This window comes from Crocuta crocuta, unplaced genomic scaffold (genome assembly GCF_008692635.1).
Source record: "Crocuta crocuta isolate KB4526 unplaced genomic scaffold, BGI_CrCroc_1.0 scaffold3, whole genome shotgun sequence".
Lineage (NCBI taxonomy): Eukaryota > Metazoa > Chordata > Mammalia > Carnivora > Hyaenidae > Crocuta > Crocuta crocuta.
This window is the reverse complement of record NW_027529934.1, coordinates 15,588,342-15,609,099: the sequence shown is the minus strand read 5'-3', so window position 1 is coordinate 15,609,099 and position 20,758 is coordinate 15,588,342. Positions and strand designations below refer to the sequence as shown.

Here is a 20,758-nt window from a genome sequence, read left to right as displayed (position 1 = left end):
CATATTAAAAAAAAAAAAAAAAAAAAAAAATACACCTCTCTTAAAACATGTTAAGGACTTTGGCTTTTACAGTGAATAAAACAAGAATTTACTGGGCAATTTAAAACAGAAAAATGGTCCAATTTGACAAGTGACAAACCAGATCACTCTACCTTATATATACTAAAAGACGACAAAAGGGAAGCAATTGTAAAAATAAAAGCTTTTACAATAATTTAGCTGAGAAATGGTGCTGGATTAAACAACGGTAGTGGCAGTGGGGTTGATGAAAAGTGATCAAATTCTGGTATAATCTGAAGGCTGATCTTTGGTTTGCTAGGGATTAGATATTAGGTATCAGGAAAATGAATCATATTTTTTAACCTGTAAACTGGAAGAAATGACAATAAGTTTACTTCACAGAGAATTCTAGCACTCATTAGTTTATTTAAAAAAGAGAGAGAGAGGACTACATACATGTCATATCAGTGTTCCTTTAATACCAAAAGGTGCATGCAGTATCTAAAAATTAGCATCAGATCAGTTTAAACAAATATTTAAAGAATGGCTTCTGAGTAACGTGTAAACTGAGAAGAAAATTTCCATTCTTTTCACCAAAGCTAACTTTTTTAATGTTTATTTATTTTTGAGTTAGAGTGAGGGGGGAAGGTGCAGAGAAAGGGATAACAGAGAATCTGAAGCTGGCTCAGCGCTGACAGCAGAAAGCCCAATGCAGGGATAGAACTCATGGAACTGTGAGATCATAACCTGAGCCAAATTTGGATGCTTAACCGACTGACCCACCAGGTACCCCTACCAAAACTAACTTTTTATCCCGGTTAAAGATCAAGACCTCCAGGGGGGTGAGGAAAAAAAACAACAACGGGGAATTCAACTGAAATTAATCCTAGCTATACCACCTACAACTTTCTGACTTTGAGCCAAGTGTTAAATCTAATCCGTTTTCTCATTTGTATCACTGGAATGATAGTTACATCATACAATCACTGTACTGATTAACAAAATATCTGTGAAGTACTCAGTACAATTCCCAGTATGCAACATTCAATAAATAGCAGAATAGACTGAAAGAGATTATGGAAAAATCTGTACCAGTGATAGAAACTTGGGAAGAGTGGTATCCACCCAAACTAAAAACTTTAAGGAATTCCTACTAGCAAAAGGTAGAGCAAAGGAAGATGAGGACTGACCAACCATTCCCCTTCCCAAGAAAGGGATGCAATATCACAGGAAATATAGAAAACACAGAAGACTCTAACAAAACACCACTGACTCTTCCCAATTTTGAGGGGCAAGAACATATCCAAAGTAGGATCTGGGCAAAACTGTAAACAATCCATTTAGAAACCCTTCCACTCCGCCAGTCCACGGCAATCAAGGAAGATGAGCTCGAAGCCCTAAACCCAAGTACAGGCACAGCATGTATGTGAATTGGCAGCCAGGCCAGACATTACAGATCCGTGAAATTTTACACAACCTCAAAAACTTTATACAGATGCCTCAAAAAAAATGTTTATAGATCCCTCAAACTCTTTATGGACTCCTGACACAATGGCATCACATAAAGAGAGGGAAAAATAACAAATGGCTTACAGACCTACTGGGACTGTTCATGTAACACAAAGGACTCCTAAAAAGAGAACGAAAGAAAATCCAACAGCCAGGTCACCTGGCAGGCTCAGCTGGTGGAGCTTGTGACTCTTCATCTCAGGGTTGAGAGCTTGAGCCCCATGTTGGGTGTGGAGATTACCTAAAAATAAAATCTTTAGGGGCACCTGGGTGGCTCAGTCAGTTAAGCGTCTAACTCTTGGTTTCAGCTCAGGTCATGATCTCACGGTTTCGTGAGTTTGAACCCTGTGTCGGGCTCTGCACTGGCAACTCTCTCCCCTTCTCTCTACCTCTCCCCCACTTACACTGTCTCTGCCAAAATAAATAAAATAAATAAGTTTTAAAAAAACTTAAAAACAATAAAATAATAAAATCTTTAGGGGCACCTGGGTGGCTTAGTCTGTTGAGGATCTGACTCTTGATTTCAGTTCTAGTTACGATCCCAGGGATCATGGGATAGAGCCCCCACATCAGGTGTGGAGCCTGCTTAAGATTCTCTCTCTCCCTCTGCCCCTCACCCCCCCACTCACAAGCTCTCTCTCTCTCTCCCAAATAGACAAATAGTAAATAAATAAAATCTTAAAAGAAAAAAAGAAGGGGGAAATGTGAATTCCTAATTCACAGAAGGGGAAAATACACCGCCTTTCAAGTGTATGAAAAAAATATTCCAACTCAGTAGTAATCAAAAAATGCAAAAAACAAAAAGGGGGGGTGGCATCTGGGTGGCTCAGTCAGTTAAGCATCCGACTTTGGCTCTGATCACACCTTGCGGTTCATGGGTTTGAGCCTTGTGTCAAGCTCTGTGTTGACAGCTTGGAGCCTGGAGCCTGTTCCAGATTCTGTCTCCCTCTCTCTCTCTGCCCCTCCCCTGCTCACACTCTGTCTCTCTTTCTCTCTCAAAATTAAATATTTAAAAAAAATTTTTTTTAAAGAGGTGCCTGGGTGGCTCAGTCGGTTAAGCAGAGTCCAAGTCTTGATTTCAGCTCAGGTCATGATTTCATGGTTCCTGAGTTCGAGCCCACATCACTCTCTACACTGACAATATAGAGCCTGCTTGGGATTCTCTCTCATCCTGTCTCTCTGCCCCTCCCCTGCTCTCTCTCTCACTCAAAATAAATAAACTTAAAAAAATTTAAATATATAAAACACAACAAAATAACAATTTATTGCCATTAGGTATTAGAACACTGGAATATCACATGTAAGGTAAGATACGAAAAACAGATATTTTAGCAAGCAACCTACATTGACTATTCATATATTTACGACCCAGTAATCCCACTCCTGAGATTACATGTAAATAGCTAAAGATATATACATCTGCACATACTTGATTATACGTATGTATATAACACATGTATTTAAATGTATAAACGCATATGTACGTAGGTACTTATATATACATACGCAGCTGCGCATTTGTGTGCATGTGTGTTTGTGTGGAGCCATGCTTGACGATACCTGCAACAAACCACACACTTAGGACAACAGGGAATTAGAAGGAGCCCTAATGCTCATAATTACTGGAATGAAGAAGCAAAATGTGCTTGAATTGAATATACACTATAAAATTTCATGCAATAGTCAGAAGGAATGAACCAAAGGTACATGAGACATGACTAAACGCGTTGTCAAGTGAAAATAGAAATGAAAAGATCTGTGGCATAATGCAACTTATATAAACGTAAAACATCCAGAAAATATATTTCACAGGGTTACATGTATTCAAGGACATATATAAATCAACAAGAAGTCCAGAGAGTAAAAAATGAAATGGGGAAAGGAAGAAAATCTCTTATTCAATAGGATCTAAGAATGTCAAAAAATTGGGAAAAAGAAAAAAGAAAGAAAAAAAAAAAAAGAATGTCATCCACAGCAAGGTGTAACATTACACCACCAAAAAAGAAATAACTCTGCTAATGAATAGTAACTTTATTTATGTTTCTCCAAAACACTCTTTTAAACAAGTTTTATCATATACCACTGTTGTGAAAAAAAATACGCACATGCATATAATTAGAATTTTCCTACAAAATTCTCATTCTTCAAAGTCTATCTTTTCTGAATCACTTTTGACTAAGTTACAGATATCCAGATTTTCCACACAATATTCTCCATGACTTTGGTGAGGTAACATTTATTGGTACTGGGATCTTAAGCCAGGTTTACATTTAGCCAGCTAACCTACATCTGACTCCAGCTTTAGGAATGTTGCTAAACATGTCTAATTCACCACATCCCAGAACCTCCTCCACCCTTCACTCCCACATACAAATATTTCGTTCACAGGGAATAAAACAATAATTCACAACTGTCTCAGAGAATTTCTCCCAATCTGCTGCAACCTAAACTCAAGTTTTGAGGCAGGCATTTTTCTCTGTTCACACAACCACATGAAATGACATGAAGCTACATACAACTACCACCTACCAAACAGGAATTTTTTTAAATTATAAAACCTATAAAACATAATCCAAGCTTCAGATATGTCAAAGTGTAAAAGAAGAAAAAAAAAGTTCAGTTTAGAATCAAAGAAGTATGACAAAGTAAAACAAAGCAAACAAAACAAAGCCTTGAACGGGCCAAAGGGCACTGAGAAACACAACCCCCTCACTCTGTGCTTGAGGTAAAAACCTAACTGTAAGCAGACTCACCCTCTTGCTGTGTACACTTAGAAAACAAGAAGGGGAGGAGGGATGGGGCAGTAGGCAGCATGGTACTGTGATCTGAGCGAAGGGGAACAAATGAAGAAAACACTATATCACAGACCCAGCTTTTTGCCTTCACAGAAACCTTCACAGGCCGAAGAAGGGAGAAACCAAACAGCACCACAATCTCACTGAGTCTAGTAAAGATAAAGGCAAAAGACTTTACAGGGCAGGACACCAAAGACAAAGAATTCTAGAAATCTACAAAGGGTTCTCAAGTCTGCTGTTGAAAATAAATCATATGTGCCCAGGGTAAAACTCAACAAGATCAGTTAAAAATGACTAAGAAACAATAAAATACAGGGTATTTAATAGAAAACCTGGAAGAGTCATTAGCGTGGAACTAAACTAGTTCTAGAAAAATGGCTCCTCATAACCCACCCTCAAAAAATGTTTAACTTTATTCATAACAAATGAATGTGAATCTATAATTTTCTGAAAACCAAAACTTTAATTACAAAAAATTAACTTAATTAAAAAATATAATACTCAAAAGGATCAAACTGATCTGCAAGGAACTTTACTTCCTGCCAGAACAAAGTCCAATACTCTGTGTAGAGGAAGAAAACAAAATCCAGCATTCAGTAATGGTAAGTTTATAATGTCCACACTCCAATGAAAAAAATTACTAGACATGTACAACAGCAGGAAAATGTGACCCATAAAAAGGAGGAAAACCAGTCAAGAGAAACAAAAAGACAGTAAACAGAATTAGCAGAAAAGACTTAAAAACATATATTACAAATATGCTCAATGATTTAAAGGATCACAAAAGTATAATGAGGAAAACAGAAGATATACAAAGGACCAATTAAAAGCCTATAGCTTAAAAATACGATGCCTAAAAATATAGCAAAAAACATGCATTCATTAGAGAGTAAAATATAATTGCTAGAAATTTTAGAAACACATCAAACACAAAGGATTACTTCCATGGGCTCATCAATACATGAAACGTAAGGAAAGAAGGTATGAATGTATAAAGATCGGCCAACAGATATTATCTAAATTAAAACATAGAAAGGAAAAAAAAAAAAAAAAGACAGAGCATCCAGAACGCCTGGATAGCTCAGTTGGTTAAGTGTCCAACTGAGCTCAGGTCATTGTTCAAGCCTCGTGTCAGGCTCTATGCTGACAGCTCAGAGCCTGGAGCCCACTTTGGGTTCTGTGTCTCCCCCTCTACCATTCCCCTGCCACTCTCTCTCTCACTCAAAAATAAACATTAAAAAAATTTTTTAACTTAAAAAGAAAAAGATGGAGCATCCAAGAGCTCTTGTGAAGACATTCCATATCCACCTACAAAAACTAAAGGCAGATATTATTATACTGCACAGCCTTAAGGTTGCCAAAAGGTTATCCATGTCATTTAACTGCATGTAAAAACCACCACTGCAGGGTGTACTGGGTGGCTCATTTGGTTAACGGTCCAACTCTTGGTTATGGTTCAGGTCATGAATGACGTCATGGTTATGGGACCGAGCCCTCAACACTGGGCATGGAGCCTGCTTGGGATTCTATCTCCCTGCTTCAAAAACAGCATCCAAATTTATTGACTAGTACACAATATAGTCTCAAAACTCTTCAATAAAACAGTAAGTACACTGTTCAATCCATGTAGATCATGGTACTGACATGAACTCCATTATGCTGCAACAAAATGTTTCAAATGCCTCATAGCAGTTCTGGTTCTAACTAACAAACCATTCAAATGTTTCAAAGGTTAGGTACTAAAAACATACCATTACCAAGATAATCAGAGCAAGGTACAATCTAGAGTCATTTAAAAAAATAAAGAGTGGTTACATCCTCTCTAAACCAAAGAACCACTTTCATAGTTGGGTACCAAATGCCAAACTTTAACAATTCTTTTCAGTAATTCTATAATTCACAATGTATTTGTACATGTATTCTATAATCTAAACTTCATAATCCTATAATAGAATATTACTGTATCTTAATTTATGAAGAAAACAGACTCTAAGTCAATCATATATTTGCCTAAAGTTAAATTTCAGGGTTTCTAAGTCAGTGCACTTGCATCACGCTACCATCTCAGAAGATAAGGGAAACAAACAATATGCAGCACTATGTGGAAACTATCAGCACATAGAAAACCTTAGAAGGAAAATTATTTCAAATAAACAAAATCTTATGTTCATCCTTTGAGAATAAGACATCCAAGCAAAAAGTCAGTAGCCACAGGAATATTTCTTTCTTCCTCTCAAAATATCCAAAACTTCCAATTTCTCTAGCTTCCTCCTTCCCCTTCTACCAGTAGCCATGTAAGCATCCCCAAGCCATCCTCTATTTTCAGCTGGCCCCAGAGAATTTCCTTGAAAGACAAGGAAATGAGTGAAAAGGAGAAAATAAACGGCAAATCCTCCTTTCAACCAGTAGCGTGCGATCTTCCACAGCAACCTTCAGAGAGGGCCATGCAGTTCCAGCCTCTGTCCCATCACCACACCTTCCTACTTTCACTTGGTAGGATAAAATGCCCCAAAGAAACAACTAAATATTTTTTTCAAAAGTAGAGATTAAATTTATTTGGTATTTCTACCTAACTTATCTCCATTAAGACCTGGGTTTAACATCTTACATCACATATTCTACGAATAAAAGCAGAACATGCAACTCTTGATCTCAGAGTCATGAGTTCAAGCCCCACGCTGGGTATAGAGTTCACATACAGACACACATACAAACTTAAAAACTTTAAGAAAAAAAAAAGTAGTGGCCCAGTCAGTTAAGCGTACAGCTTGGGCTCACTCAGGTCATGATCTCATGGTCCGTGGGTTCGAGCCCCGTGTCAAGCTCCAGGCTGGCAGTGCAGAGCCTGCTTGGGATTCTTTTTCTCTCTCCCTGCCCCTCCCCTAGTCAAGCTTTCCCACTCTCTCAAAAATAAAGGGGACAAGGGAGCCTCAAAACAACTTTCTTCTCCTAAATGTTGGTTTATTTATTTTGAGGGGCAGAGATTTTAAAAGGGTAAGACCACAATGGGCCAGGATAGAAAGGACCATGATTATTAAAACCAGTAACAGGTGGGGCACCTGGGTGGTTCAGTCACTTAGGCATCTGACTCTTGATTTCAGCTCAGGTCATGGCTGGGCCAGGTCAGGGTTCCTGAATCAAGCCCCGAGCGGACAGCACAGAGCTGCCTGGGATTCACTCTTCCCTCTCCCTCTCTGCCTTCCCCCACACTCACACGTGTGCAATCTCTCTCTAAATAAATTAATTAAAACTTTCAAAAAATACAAGTAACAGGCATGAAAAGATAAAGGAGAGCCAACCTCTGGTATTCACCAGAAAAATAAAAAATAAAAAGTAGCTGCGATCAGGAAATCAAACATGACCAAGAAGTGTCACTATTCCTCCAGCATGAAATTACCTAATACACTCTCAGTCTTGTCCTGGACGCTTTCCTTTCACACATTGCCAAGACTCCTCCTCAAGCAGAGCATCAGTTCTAACTACCATCAAAGGCTTAGAATTGGAAAATTTTCATTCGGTTTGTATACATTTAACATAGGTAGAGGAATTAAGACAAAGGCCTTGTTGGGGAACACCAGGACTAGGCCTCATAAGATCTAGAGGGGTGGATTCAAAGTGGATCTACAGGCTTCAGCACAGCAATACAGATCTTCACTAGTGCTCTACCATTAACGTGACTAACAGCTGCTATCTTCTGCTTCTCAAGGATATTAGTTTGCAGTATACAGTCCTTCCAACAATACTGTATCAAGAACTTTAATCAAAATAGTCCTTTCAGGTGTTTACTTATTTCAAATTCCTAAGACTTGATTGACCCAAAACATCCTTTTAAGCCAATTCCAAGATGACGTAATTGTTCTATTTTAATCACACTTCAGAAGAGGCCAATCACAGACCAATAGGCTGAAGAATAAGATACCAAGTTCACACAAAAGAAAAACACAGATGCCTACAGAGGAGGGGCCACAGAAACAGAAATCTCTATCATAAGGAAGTACAGACAGGTGAGGTGTCCATATCTTATATGGACAACACCTCTAGCCCACTACCCAGGGGTAAAAGACAGCTCTAAACTGCATGCAAGATGTATCCCTACATCCAAAGATGTATCCTTTGTATCCCTATGTGCATTTTTTAAAGTAACTTACTTAAAAAATTGTTTTAATGATTAAGTTTTATTTTATAAATACAGTACTGAATTTAAATTATAATCCAATTAAATTAGCTTTCTGTTCCTTTTTTTTTTATGTTTATTTTTGAGAGAGTGCACGTGCACATGCACCTATCATGGAAGTGCAGAGGTGGGAGGGAAATGGAGAACCTGAAGCAGGCTCCAAACTGTCAGCACAGAGCCCAATGCGGGCTCACAAACTGTGAGATCATGACTTGAGCCAAAGTTGGACATTTAACTGCCTGAGCCCCCAGGCACCCCCAGCCTCCCATTCTTGAATGAAAAACCCAAAACTATAAATAACACATACCTGCACAGAAATTGCATTCAACCAAAAGGTGAAAATCTGGACAATGACTTTTCTCTGAACTTTACTTTGGCTTTGAAAAGGTATATTGTTGACTGACTCAAGTTAATTATTGAAGATCAAAACACAACCTTCAAAAAGTAGTAACAGAATAGCCAGTAAGTCCATAAAAAGATGTTCAATATCACTAGTCAATACAAGAAAATAAATCAAAGCCACAATGAGATACAGGACATGCACTACATTGAATATAATCAAAAAAATTTTAGGGGCACTTGGGTGGCTCAGTCCATTAAGCACTTGACTTCAGGTCACGATCTTGCCATTTGTGGGTTCAAGCCCAGCATCAGGCTCTGTGCTGACAGCTAAGAACCTGGAGCCTGCTTCAGATTCTGTGTCTCCCTCTCTCTGCCCCTCCCCTGCTCACATTCTGTCTCTCTCAAAAATAAACATTAAACATTTTTTTTAAATAGGGGAGGCTGGGTGGCTCAGTTGGTTGGGCGTCCGACTTCAGCTCAGGTCATGATCCTGCAGTTCGTGGGTTCGAGCCCTGCATCGGGCTCTGTGCTGACAGCCAGCTCAGAGCCTGGAGCCTGTTTCAGATTCTGTATCTCCCTCTCTCTCTGGCCCTCCCCTGCTCACGCTGTCTCTCTTTCTCTCTCAGAAATAAATAAAACATTAAAAACATTTTTTAAATAAATATTACCAAAAAAATGAGTACTGTAAACCCTAGAGCAAGCATTCCATGCCAAACACACACATACATGCACACCCCACACAATTATCACTAATAAGTCAATAGTGGAAATAAAATAGAAATCTTAAAAATACCAAATTAATCCAAAAGAAGGAAAGAAAGAAGAGACAAAAAAGGAAAAGAGAAAAAGAGAAAGCAAATAGCAAGACAAAACCAACCATATCATAATAATGTTAAAATATAAACTACCTAACCAATTAATGGGCAAATCCTCTTATTAAATTAAAAAGGGAAACTCAAATATATGTAATCTACAAGAAACCTACTTTAATTAAAACAGATATAGAAAAGGTGGCTCAGTCGGTTAAGTGACTCTTGATTACAGCTCAGGTCATGATCACACTTCATAGTTCATGTGTTCAAGCCCCACATCAGGCTCTGGAATGACAGCATGGAGCCTACTTGGGATTCTCTCTCTCCCTCTGTGTCTGCTCCTCCCCCACTTGCACTTTCTCTCAAAATAAATAAATTTTTTAAAAAATTAAAAGGAAGAACCAAAATGGAGGAGAAGGAGGAAGAGGAAGGAGAGGAAGAAATTAGAGAGGTGCTTGAGTGGCTCAGTTGCAGTCAGCTGGCTCAGGTCATGATCTTGGTTTTGAGCCCCGCATGGGGCTCTGTACTGGCAGTGCAAATCTTGCTTAGGTAATCTCTCTCTTCCTCTCTCTCTGCCCACCCCCCAAATAAATAAAACTTTTAAAAATCAGTAAAAAAAAAAAAAAAAAAAAGAGACTAGAATACAGACAACACAGATCACGGGGGTTACCATGTGAAGACAGAGCAAGGTGGCTGTCTGTAAGACAAGGAGGGAGGTCTCCGAAGAACCCAAACCTACGAATACCTGACCTTAGACTCCTAGCCTCAGACTGTAAGAAAATATATTTCTGTTATTTACACCACCCAGTCTGTCCATTATGTTATGGCAAACCTAGCAAATTAATACACCTGATATCAAAACCAAATCCTTTATATACATAAGATAAACTTCACATACATAAACACACATATATATACATATATATTTTTTACAAGAACACCATAGACCAGTATCACTCATGAAAATGCCAAAAAAACAAACCAAAAAAAACCGCTTTAAAAATTAGTAAGTGGGGCATGCAAATTGGAAAAAAAACTGTTTAAGTAAATTCATCAATCATGGGATACAATGGTAACATACAAAAATAAATTTTATTGGGGCACCTACATGGCTCAGTCAGTTGAGTGTCCAACTCTTGATTCTGGCTGAGGTCAAGATCGCATGGTTCATGAGTTCAAGTTCCGTGTCAGGCTCTGAACCGACAGCATGGAGCCTGCTTGGGATTCTCTCTCTCCCTCTCTCTATGCCCCTCTCATGATCTCTCTCAAAAATAAATAAAATTGTTATTTCTATATATTAGCAACAATTAGAAGTTGACATTAAAATAACATTTACAACATCATCAAAAAATGAAACACTTTGGGCTAAGTTTAACAAATTACATGCAAGTTCCAAACACTGAAAACTACAAAATCATAAAAACGCTGCTGAGAAAAATTAAAGACCTAAATATCTGAAGAAATACACTATGTTCATGGATAAAGATTCAAAATTGTTAAAATGTCATTATCTTCCCAAATTGAGTCATAGATTTAAATTAACCCAAATTATGGGGCACCTGGGTGGCTCAGTGGGTTGAATGTCTGACTTCAGCTAAGGTCATGATTTGTGAGTTTAAGCCCTGCATCAGGCTCTCTGCTGTCAGCACAAAGCCAGATTCAGAGCCTCTGTCTGTCTTTCCTTCTGCCCCTCCCCCCTCAAAAATAAATAAAAGATTTTTTTAAAAAAAGACTACACAAAAGACTACATATTGAATGAAAGCTCCCTTAATACAAAATCGTAGGAAAAGCAAAACTATAGTGCTAGAAAAATCACTGGTTGCCAGGCGTTGAAGTGGGGGGAGAGGATACAGTGCAAAGTGTTGGCACAAGTGAACTTTCTAGAGTGGTATTAAATGTTCTAGATCTTGATTAGGGTGGTGATCACACACATGTATTCACTTATCAAAACTCACTAAACTATACAATTAAAACTAGTTATTTCTATTGTATACAAAGTATACCTTAATAAAGCTGATTTTAAGCAAAATCTCCAGGGGCGCCTGGGTGGCTCAGTCGGTTAAGCATCCGACTTCAGCTCAGGTCATGGTCTCACACTTTGTGGGTTCGAGCCCCATGTCGGGTTCTGTGCTGACAGCTAGCTCAGAGGCTGGAGCCTGTTTCAGATTCTGTATCTCCTTCTCTCTCTGACCCTCCCCTGCTCACGCTGTCTCTATCTCTCTCTCTCTTTGAAATAAATAAAACATTAAAAAACATTTTTTTAAATAAATAAAAATAAAATCTCCAGGGGTGCCTGGGTGGCTCATTTGGTTAAGCATCTGACTTCTGCTCAGGTCATGATCTTGCAGTTCAAGCCCCATATCAGGCTCTCTGCTGACAGCTCAGAGCTTGGAGCCTCTTCAGATTCTGTGTCTCCATCTTGCTCTCTGCCCCTCCCCCACTCACATTCTGTCTGTCTCTCAAAAATAAACATTAAAAAAAATTTTAACAAAATCTCCAGCCTCTGAATTAAAGGCAAGGTAATACAGTGGTTAACTTCAGCTCTGAGCCAAAATGTCTGGATATAAATACTGATACCACCACTATTAACTATATGAACTGCAACCAATTTCAAAACCTCTCTGATCTTCATTTCCACATCTATAAAATGGAAATTATGAAAGTATCTGTATCAAGCAATCATCCTGAAGATTAAATAGGTAATGTTAAGCCATTAGAACAATGCCTTGCAGGGGCACCTGGGTGGCTCTGTCCATTAAGCATCCAACTTCAGCTCAGGTCATGATCTCACAGTTTGAGTTCAAGCCCTATGTTGGGCTCTGTGCTGTCAGCCCACTTGGAGTTCTTCCTCTCTCTCTGCCCCTCCCTCTCCCAAGTAAATAAACATTAAAGAGAAAAAAAAAGAACAATGCCTTGCAAATAGTAACAGCTTATGGTAGAGCATGTATTTTATCAGGAGTATGTATACCAAGCCAATGGTTAGTACAGCAAGCACTTTAGAGCGGACTTGGCATTTATTAACTCTGAATTTGAAGTATATAAGAGAGTCCCCAAAATAGTTATCTGTAATTTTTACTTAACCCACTTTGCCTCAACACGTCCATCAAAGCCAAAATGCCCATCTATGAAGTAATACTGAAGCCAGGGAATTCAATACACGAGATCACTTGGGCCTGGCATCATGTGTTGCAACTCGGGATTTGGTGAAGAACAGCACCCACCCCAAACCGCACAGACTGGGAAGACAGAAAGATGGACTTCCACAGTTAATACCAGAATTAAAATGAAAGAAATCAGACCACCTATTTTACAACCCTACTTTCTCTCTACATAGAATCAGAGACAAAAACAGTTCATGAAACTTACTTATGAAAAATGGAAGAACAATTAACTTATATGAAGAGAAAACGTTACTCTCAATGAAACTATTAAGTGAGATGGTAGAAACCTATACATCTAGAAAGTGGCACATACATGTATGAAGAAAGAAGGGAAAGAACAAGCAAAGTGAAGGGCAAAGATGGGGAAATGCCACATATTAAAACAAGTTAAGAATTTAAGAAGCATTTTATTTTATATAGTACAAATTTTAACAGGAAAGAAAAGACTGAATAATTCCACCGTTAAAGCTTTTTTCCCAAGCTACGGCAGCTTTGAGGAAAAGGACTGCAGGCTAAAGTAAGTATTCAAAACAAAAAGAAAACACCAGTAACAATATATACATTCAAGGAGAAAAAATGAGCAACAAGGTTTAAGGCTTCAGTTACTTTCATCAATAACAATTTTTAGGGGCTCCTAGTTGGCTTAGTAGTTAGGGCATGTGACTCTTGATCTCCAGGTCATGGATTCCAACCCCACACTGGGTGTAGAGATTACTTACAAAAATAAAATCTTTTTTTAAAAAAAAAGAAAGCAATTTTTAGAATAAGTAATGTCAGTTTATTATCAGAAAAGGTTTGGGGGCCATGATTTCACGGTTCCTGGGTTTGAGCCCTGCCTGGGCTCCATGCTGACAGCTCAGAGCCTGCTTAGGATGGTCTCTCTCCCTCCCCTGCGCACTTGCGCTCTCTCTCTCAAAAATAAACTTAAAAAAGAAAGAAGATCTGTAAAAAAGGAAAAGGTAGCTATTAATCAACACATTCTTTAGTAATGAACTGCACCAGTACCTTCCTTTCAATTTACAGACCAGAATTCAAGTTGACCAGTCTTTCATATGCATAATCTTCTCTTTCATTTGCTCTACCATTTGATTGACCTAATAAGTCTTCTGCTGACAATGATGCTGATGACATACCATCTGACAGCCAGAAGGAGCAGGATGAACTTCTATGATTTAATATCATTCGCCATCACTGTCATCCAAATGGTTCATGCATTATAAAGCAAAAGATTCATCAAGTTTCAGTTCTGCAGATTCAAGGAAGTTCTTGCCTGATGCTACTACAATAACAACATAATGAATTCTACAGTTTATTTCTGTAGTTGGAATACACTTTAACAGCTCTTTAAAATATCACTATGGTTTCAAAAGTCCACCTCAATTTTCCATTTACTTTTTGGTTGCAAGGGAAATTATACACCATAATTCAGGGACTTTCAAAAATTTTTCACCCTGATACCCAGTAAAACATACATTGCACATACACTGTATATAAGTATGTAACCAAAAGTTCAAACAAAGTTGTCTTTTTCATGACATGTTATGTGACTTTTCCTATTTTATTTCACTTTTTGACAGCTAGGAAAACACAATAGCAAGGATGATCGATAGGTTTCATCTTTAGTGCTAGATGTGATTAGTAGGTAATGGTTTCCTAGAGTGCTGTGTTGAGGACTCAGACATACATGTGAATTCAGAAGAATAACGTCTGCCATGGTACTAACAGAAGGAACGATGCCAGCATATGGTACTATAATTATATGAGTCTCTGTCTCTGCATTAAATCGTGAATTCCTTCAGGATAGTCTATTATTAATAATATGACACAAGAAAGAGTGTCACATATTTATTTAACAGATCTATTCAATGTACATCCTACCTAGTCTGTATTAGGCAGGTGATCAGAATTAACTTTCCCACAAGGGGGCTTACTATCTACTTGAAAATACTTATTTCTGGGGCGCCTGGGTGGCTTAGTCAGTTAAGCATCTGACTTTGGTCTAGATTATGATCTCACCGTTCCTGGTTGGAGCCCTGCATCCAGTTCTGTACTGACAGCTCCAAGCCTGGAGCCACTTTCAGATTCTGTCTGTCTGTCTCTCTGTCTCTCTTTCTCTTTCTGCCCCTACCCCACTGGCTAGCTCTCTGTCAAAAATAAACATTAAAAAAATAAATAAATAAGAAAACACTTGGGGCACCTGGGTGGCTCAGTCGGATGAGTGTCTAATGTGATAGAAAAAAGTCATCTTAGACTCATTAATTTAGTTAAACAGATCATATAAGAAAAATTAGAAAAATCAAAGTAACAAAGACTTTCCTTTGAATATTAAAGATTTATCCAACTTCAAGCTAAATACTACTCTCTCCTGTAGTACAGACTCTCCAACTATAACACAGAATCATCTGCAACCTGGGGCACCTGGGTGGCTCAGATGGTTAAGTGTCTGACTCCTGATTTTGGCTCATATCACAATCTCATGGTCTTTGAGTTCGAGACCAAAATCAGGCTCTACGTAGTTCCAGTGCGGAACCTGCTTGAAACTCTCTCTCTCTTTCTTTCTTGTGCTCTTTAATCTCACAATAACTAACTTTTAAAAAGGATTATCTGCAACTTAATACTTTCAGTTCTTTTGTTTGAAAACAATATTTAAGTGAAAACCATAAATCCATAAAATCAATTACGCAATTAAATATAAACTTACTTACAAATATGATAGAAATCAAGAGAAGCCAATGTGTGTTACTGAAAATCAGGCATTTGATTTTACTACTCTCAAAAAAGGGAAAAGACAGGTCATTATCACCTAGGTAGCTTTTGCAAATGACACTACAACTCAAGCCTCCAATTCCGGTATATCCTCTTAGGATGTGGCAGGGAGTGGTCAGGGATAAACAGTATATCTCATGTGATTATGAAACAGCTGTTTCCCTCCAACCTACCACATTTAAGAACCACCAGGCTAAGGGTGCCTGGCTGGCTCAACTGGTGGACGATGCAACTCTTGGTAGACCTTGCAACTCTTAAATTTTGGGACTGAACATTCAAACCCTGAGTTGGGTGCAGAGATTACATAAAAACAAAATCTTTTTAAATTTTTTTAATGTTTTATTTATTTCTGAGAGAGAGAGAGAGAGAGAGAGAGAGAGAGAAACAGCGTGAGCAGAGGAGGGTCAGAGTGAGGGAGATATAGAATCTGAAACAGGCTCCAGGCTCTGAGCTGTCAGCACAGAGCCCGACCCAGGGCTCGAATCCACGAACCATCACGGTATCATGACCTGAGCCAAAGTCGGGATGCTTAACCGACTGAACGACCCAGGCGCCCCATAATAAAATCTTTTTTTAAAAAGGGGGAGCGCATAGGCTAAAAAATACAAATAAAGCACTAAATTGAGAACTGGGAGATTTGAGTTCTCATTTTGCCCTTAGCTGTGCAATCTGAAACGAAATTACTTATCTTTGCATCCATAGGAATACAATCATATTTGTATCATATCAAAATTGGAAGTTCTCAGCGCCTGGGTGGCTCAGCGGGTTCAGCTCAGGTCATAATCTCATGGTTCATGGGTTCCAGCCCTGCATCAGGCTCTGTGCTGACTGCCAGCTCAGAGCCTGGATCCTGCTTCAGATTCTGTATCTCCCTCTCTCTCTGACCCTCCCCTGCTCACGCTGTCTCTCTCTCAGAAATAAAACATTAAAAAAAAAAAGTTGGAAGTTCTCTATAACTTCACAGAACTGTTCTAAGGATAAAATGAAATGTAAAGTATAAACATGTGTTTAAAATGTGACGAATAAGGAATTATCACCATTATTCAAACATTAGCTTCATTTACATGTAAAAGCATCAAGCAATTTCTGTTGGTTCAGTTTGACCTTGGAAGTATACAGGACAAGAACCACCACCCAAAGCCAATTAGAAATGACAAAAGATTCCTTGGGCTCCGCCTAATCCTAATCCCTTTCTTCCCCCCAAAGGATGGCCACGACAAAATCTAGTTTGAGAATTGGGAAGATAGATTCCTATTAATGAATTCTTCTGAATATTCAACCTCACCAAAAGAGAAATAATGGACTAATAAGATTCTTGGAAAGAGAAATATTCACAATTTTTAACTAAAGACTTTCACTGGGCACTTCCAGGTTAGGACTTGGGGGGAATAGACTCAAATTGTTAAAAAGTAGGTGACAGACTAACAAAAATTTTAATACTCTTACCTCTCCTAACCCCTGCAAAAAAAAAAAAAAAATCAATGCCAGCTGTTTATATTACTCTGTGGTTCTCCAACTCCCTACAAAACGGCCAATAGTAAGTACAATGCAACCCATGTGGTGCCTCGCACACAATGTGAACCGAACAAGTATCTGTTCAATGAATGATGGATCCCCTTACTTCTCACATCTTCTACACTACTTCAGGATACCTAGATGAATGCTGGCATATTTGTTTTCTCTCAGCCTTCTGAAAATTAAAATGCAAATGGTGGCTAAAAAGACAAATTCTGAAAATGCTTATTTCGTTTCATTAGCTTCTACTTCATCATATGGCACTCTCAACTGGATACGAGCACAAACACCTCTCAGACCCATTCAACCTTAAACTGGTTAAATGATGTATAAATAAGTCACAACTCTGGCCAAATTTCAATGAAAAATGAATTAATTCTGAATCCAGAATAATTTAAGACCAAAGCAAAAATATGGATTTCTTCATTCTTCAGGATGCCTGGGTGGGTCAGTCGGTTAAACAACCAAATTTGCCTCAGGTCACGATCTCAGTGAGTTCTAGGTTCATGAGTTCAAGCCCACCATTAGNACCCTAAATGTTCTGAGTCTCTCACAGAATAAACAAACATTTAAAAAAAAGGAGCGCCTGAGTGGCTCAGATGGTTGACAGCTGACTCTTGATATCAGCTCAGGTCACAATCTCACCATTTGTGAGCTGGAGCCCCACATCAGGGTCTGTGCTGACAGCGCAGAACCTGCCTGGAATTCTCTCTCTCGCAAAATAAATAATTTTTTTTAAGAAAATATGTTTTAAAAAAAAAAGAACTAGACATAAATCTAATCAATGTATTTCCTACAGTTCCAACTTCTAGCCCTATCTTACTTAACGACGCCAATTCACGTCATCCTCACCCTGAAGTAAATCAACTTCCCCTATAATGACAGTGCAGGCCAACTTCCTACATCACTAATACACTAAGTCCATCAACAATTTCCTCCAGAGGAAAAGCATAAAATCCTGCCAGTTCTCACTTGGCTAAAAGTAATTCCTTTCTCATAATCCTACCATTTGGATCGGGTTCTGGATACAAAACTCAATGAACATCCCAAACACTTTCAGTAAAACAATCAACTCCATCTCGCACTTAATAAGGAAAACCCATCTATGCCAAATATCGTAACTGAATACTACTGTTTCATTCGAGATGCTAACTATGATGCCAAATGTGTAATACCTGGCGTTTCTCAAATCAGAAGTTCCAGAAGTTCCAAATCAAATAGTGTGTTATGCAAATCTAATAGTTACCTCTGACACATGGAGAATATTTAATACACGTGGTGGTTCCCTTTTTCAAGACATCCAGTGGCAAGTGGAATTTTTTTGTGAACAGATTCTAAGACTACAGTAGCCTTAACTGCAGATTTAAAAGTAAGTGGCCTACCCTTCGAAGTGGGAGGATATTTACAGACATACGCAGGGAGAGAGATTTACAAGAATTACTACTTCTTAAAATGCTTATAACCCATGTCTCGAGCACCATCTACCATACTTTCAATAAGCAAATTCTGACCAACTCCACCATGGGAAGCTTAATCCTCTCCCTTTACAAGTTTAATTCACTTCAACAAGCAATCTGGACCTATAGGTGTCTAACTCACCAGAGAGCCAGAAAAATCCAAGGCCCAACTTTCTCCTTTTACGCACAACCATCTGTCTGACCTTCCTTCTCGCCCCCTCTCATTTAATTATTCCCTCGACTCCCCTCACTTCCTCCTCTCCAGCACCGTCCCCTTTATGACCCGTACCCTCTCAGGCTCGGGGCTCCCCATCTTCCCGCATCAACCACCAGCCTCGATGTCCGCAGGCACCGCCAAGGCACCAAGCAGACCACCCTCCCACCGGAGCCCACCAGCCTGAGCAAGAGAAACTCCCCATTCAGCGCAGGGGAGGGCGATGCTCTTCCAACTCACCACACGAAGTCGTTGCTTTTGTCCTCGTAGGAGTTGATGAGCCCGTTGCACAGCGGGGGAAGCAGAGGTCGCTTCCTGCTGCCGCTGCCGAGGCTGGAGCTNCTGAGGAATGGGGGGCTGGCTGTCCTAAAGGGTGAAAGGGCTGCGGATAGAGGAACGGATGGTAGGGTGGCCGAATGGTTTGCGAGCGAGGGGGAGGGAGGAGTGCTCGCGAAGCTCCTGCGCACGCGCTCTGGGTGCCGACCGTCTTGGTGGCCTGGGGTCTCCGCTCCACACGGGAACGGCGCCGGCCTGGCGCGGAGTCCTGCACCACGCCAGCTGGGGGCGAGCCGCATGCCCAACCTGAAGAGCGAGCGGTCGCCGGGGTGTGACCCAGTGGCGGGGGCCCGGCAGGTGCTTCCAGAGTCGCGGTTTCAAGGCTCCGTAGACTGGGACGCAAGGAAAAAACCCCAGAAGCCCTGAGGTGTTGAAAAGAGCACTGGACTGAGAGAGTCCAGGAGTCCGGGTTCTGCTGTTAAGCTATGTCACAGTATCGTGAGGAATAAATTAACATGAAGTCAGTGAACGGTGCTTTGTAAATTACAAACGTTGTGCCAAATATTACCAATTTTATTCGACAATGCTCTCTTGTATTTTGGAAAATTATTTACCAAATTAAGCATAACAATGATGGGAAAAGAAATTATATTTAATCTGAACACATCTCAGTTGGAACCTCTATTTAGTGTGGATCTGATATAATTCTCACAAACCAAGGAAACCTGGCAGTTAATACCACGAAAAAATGTGCAGCTTCTGGAAGATTTTGGGAATATCGAAATTTAATTACAGATTTTCACTTGCTACTTTGAGAACCCCCAAGATTTCTGGGCATGCAAATTAGAAACAACTGGGTGATTTTCAGTATCCTTTCCAACTCTGTCATCGTATGGTTCTTGGAGGGAAAGATCCCAGATAAAATTCTGTCCTGTGTATTGAAGACCATAGGGACAGCTGGGGCCTTTCCCTGAGTACCTTTATCCATGCTGTAGGGACAGAACTAACGAAGGGCCTGGATGAAAGCCCAGCAGTAAGACCTAGCCATTCACCCCAGCAGTGTTCCATCGTAAGGCTGTTGTCCTCCTCAGCTCTGCCTTAGCTGCTTACCATCCTATTCCTAACTCAGAATAATGATAAACAAATAAACATCAGATTTCCAAGGATCACCCTTCTTGTATGAGCAATACGTTACCCAACCCCTTGTTTAACTTGACTCAGAACACCCAACTGAAATGTGAAGACTTACTCCTGGGCACAGATATTTACACCCTAATTTGTGCTCCCAGGATGTTTGCACGTATAACATTGTATTTTAGTGGTTTATATAGAATTCTCCTCTATTAGACTAGAAGCTTCAGCTTTGTATTCCCAGCATGTAACATACCTAGCCCATGATAGGTGTCTATTAAATATTTTGTGGGGTGGCTCAGTCAGTTGAGCATCCAACTTGATTTTGGCTCCAGTCATGATCTCAGAGTTGGTGAGATGGAGCCCCAACTAGGGTCTTTACTGACAGCTGACCCTCCTTGGGATTCTGTTCCCTCTCTCTCTGTCCCTCCTCCACTCACTCACATGCGCTGTCTCAAAATGTTTATTTATTAATAAATTTTTTAAATTTTTATTTATTTATTTATTTTTGAGAGAAGGGGGGGGAGATATAGAACCTGAAGCAGGTTACAGGCTCTGAGCTATCAGCACAGAGCCCGACATGGGGCTTGAACCCACAAACTGTGA

At 39.5% G+C, this 20,758-nt stretch overlaps 1 protein-coding gene across 2 annotated transcripts in view; it reads right to left on the bottom strand.

The window, feature by feature from the left end:
* The window catches only part of COP1 (COP1 E3 ubiquitin ligase), a 220,383-nt gene extending 201,312 nt beyond the window's left edge, over positions 1–19,071 (bottom strand). For both annotated transcript variants that reach the window (XM_077763321.1, XM_077763323.1), the window contains exon 1: positions 18,986–19,071. The gene's annotated coding sequence lies outside the window, so the exon portion shown is untranslated. The remainder of the gene's footprint in view (positions 1–18,985) is intronic.
* Between the last annotated feature and the right edge of the window lie 1,687 nt (positions 19,072–20,758).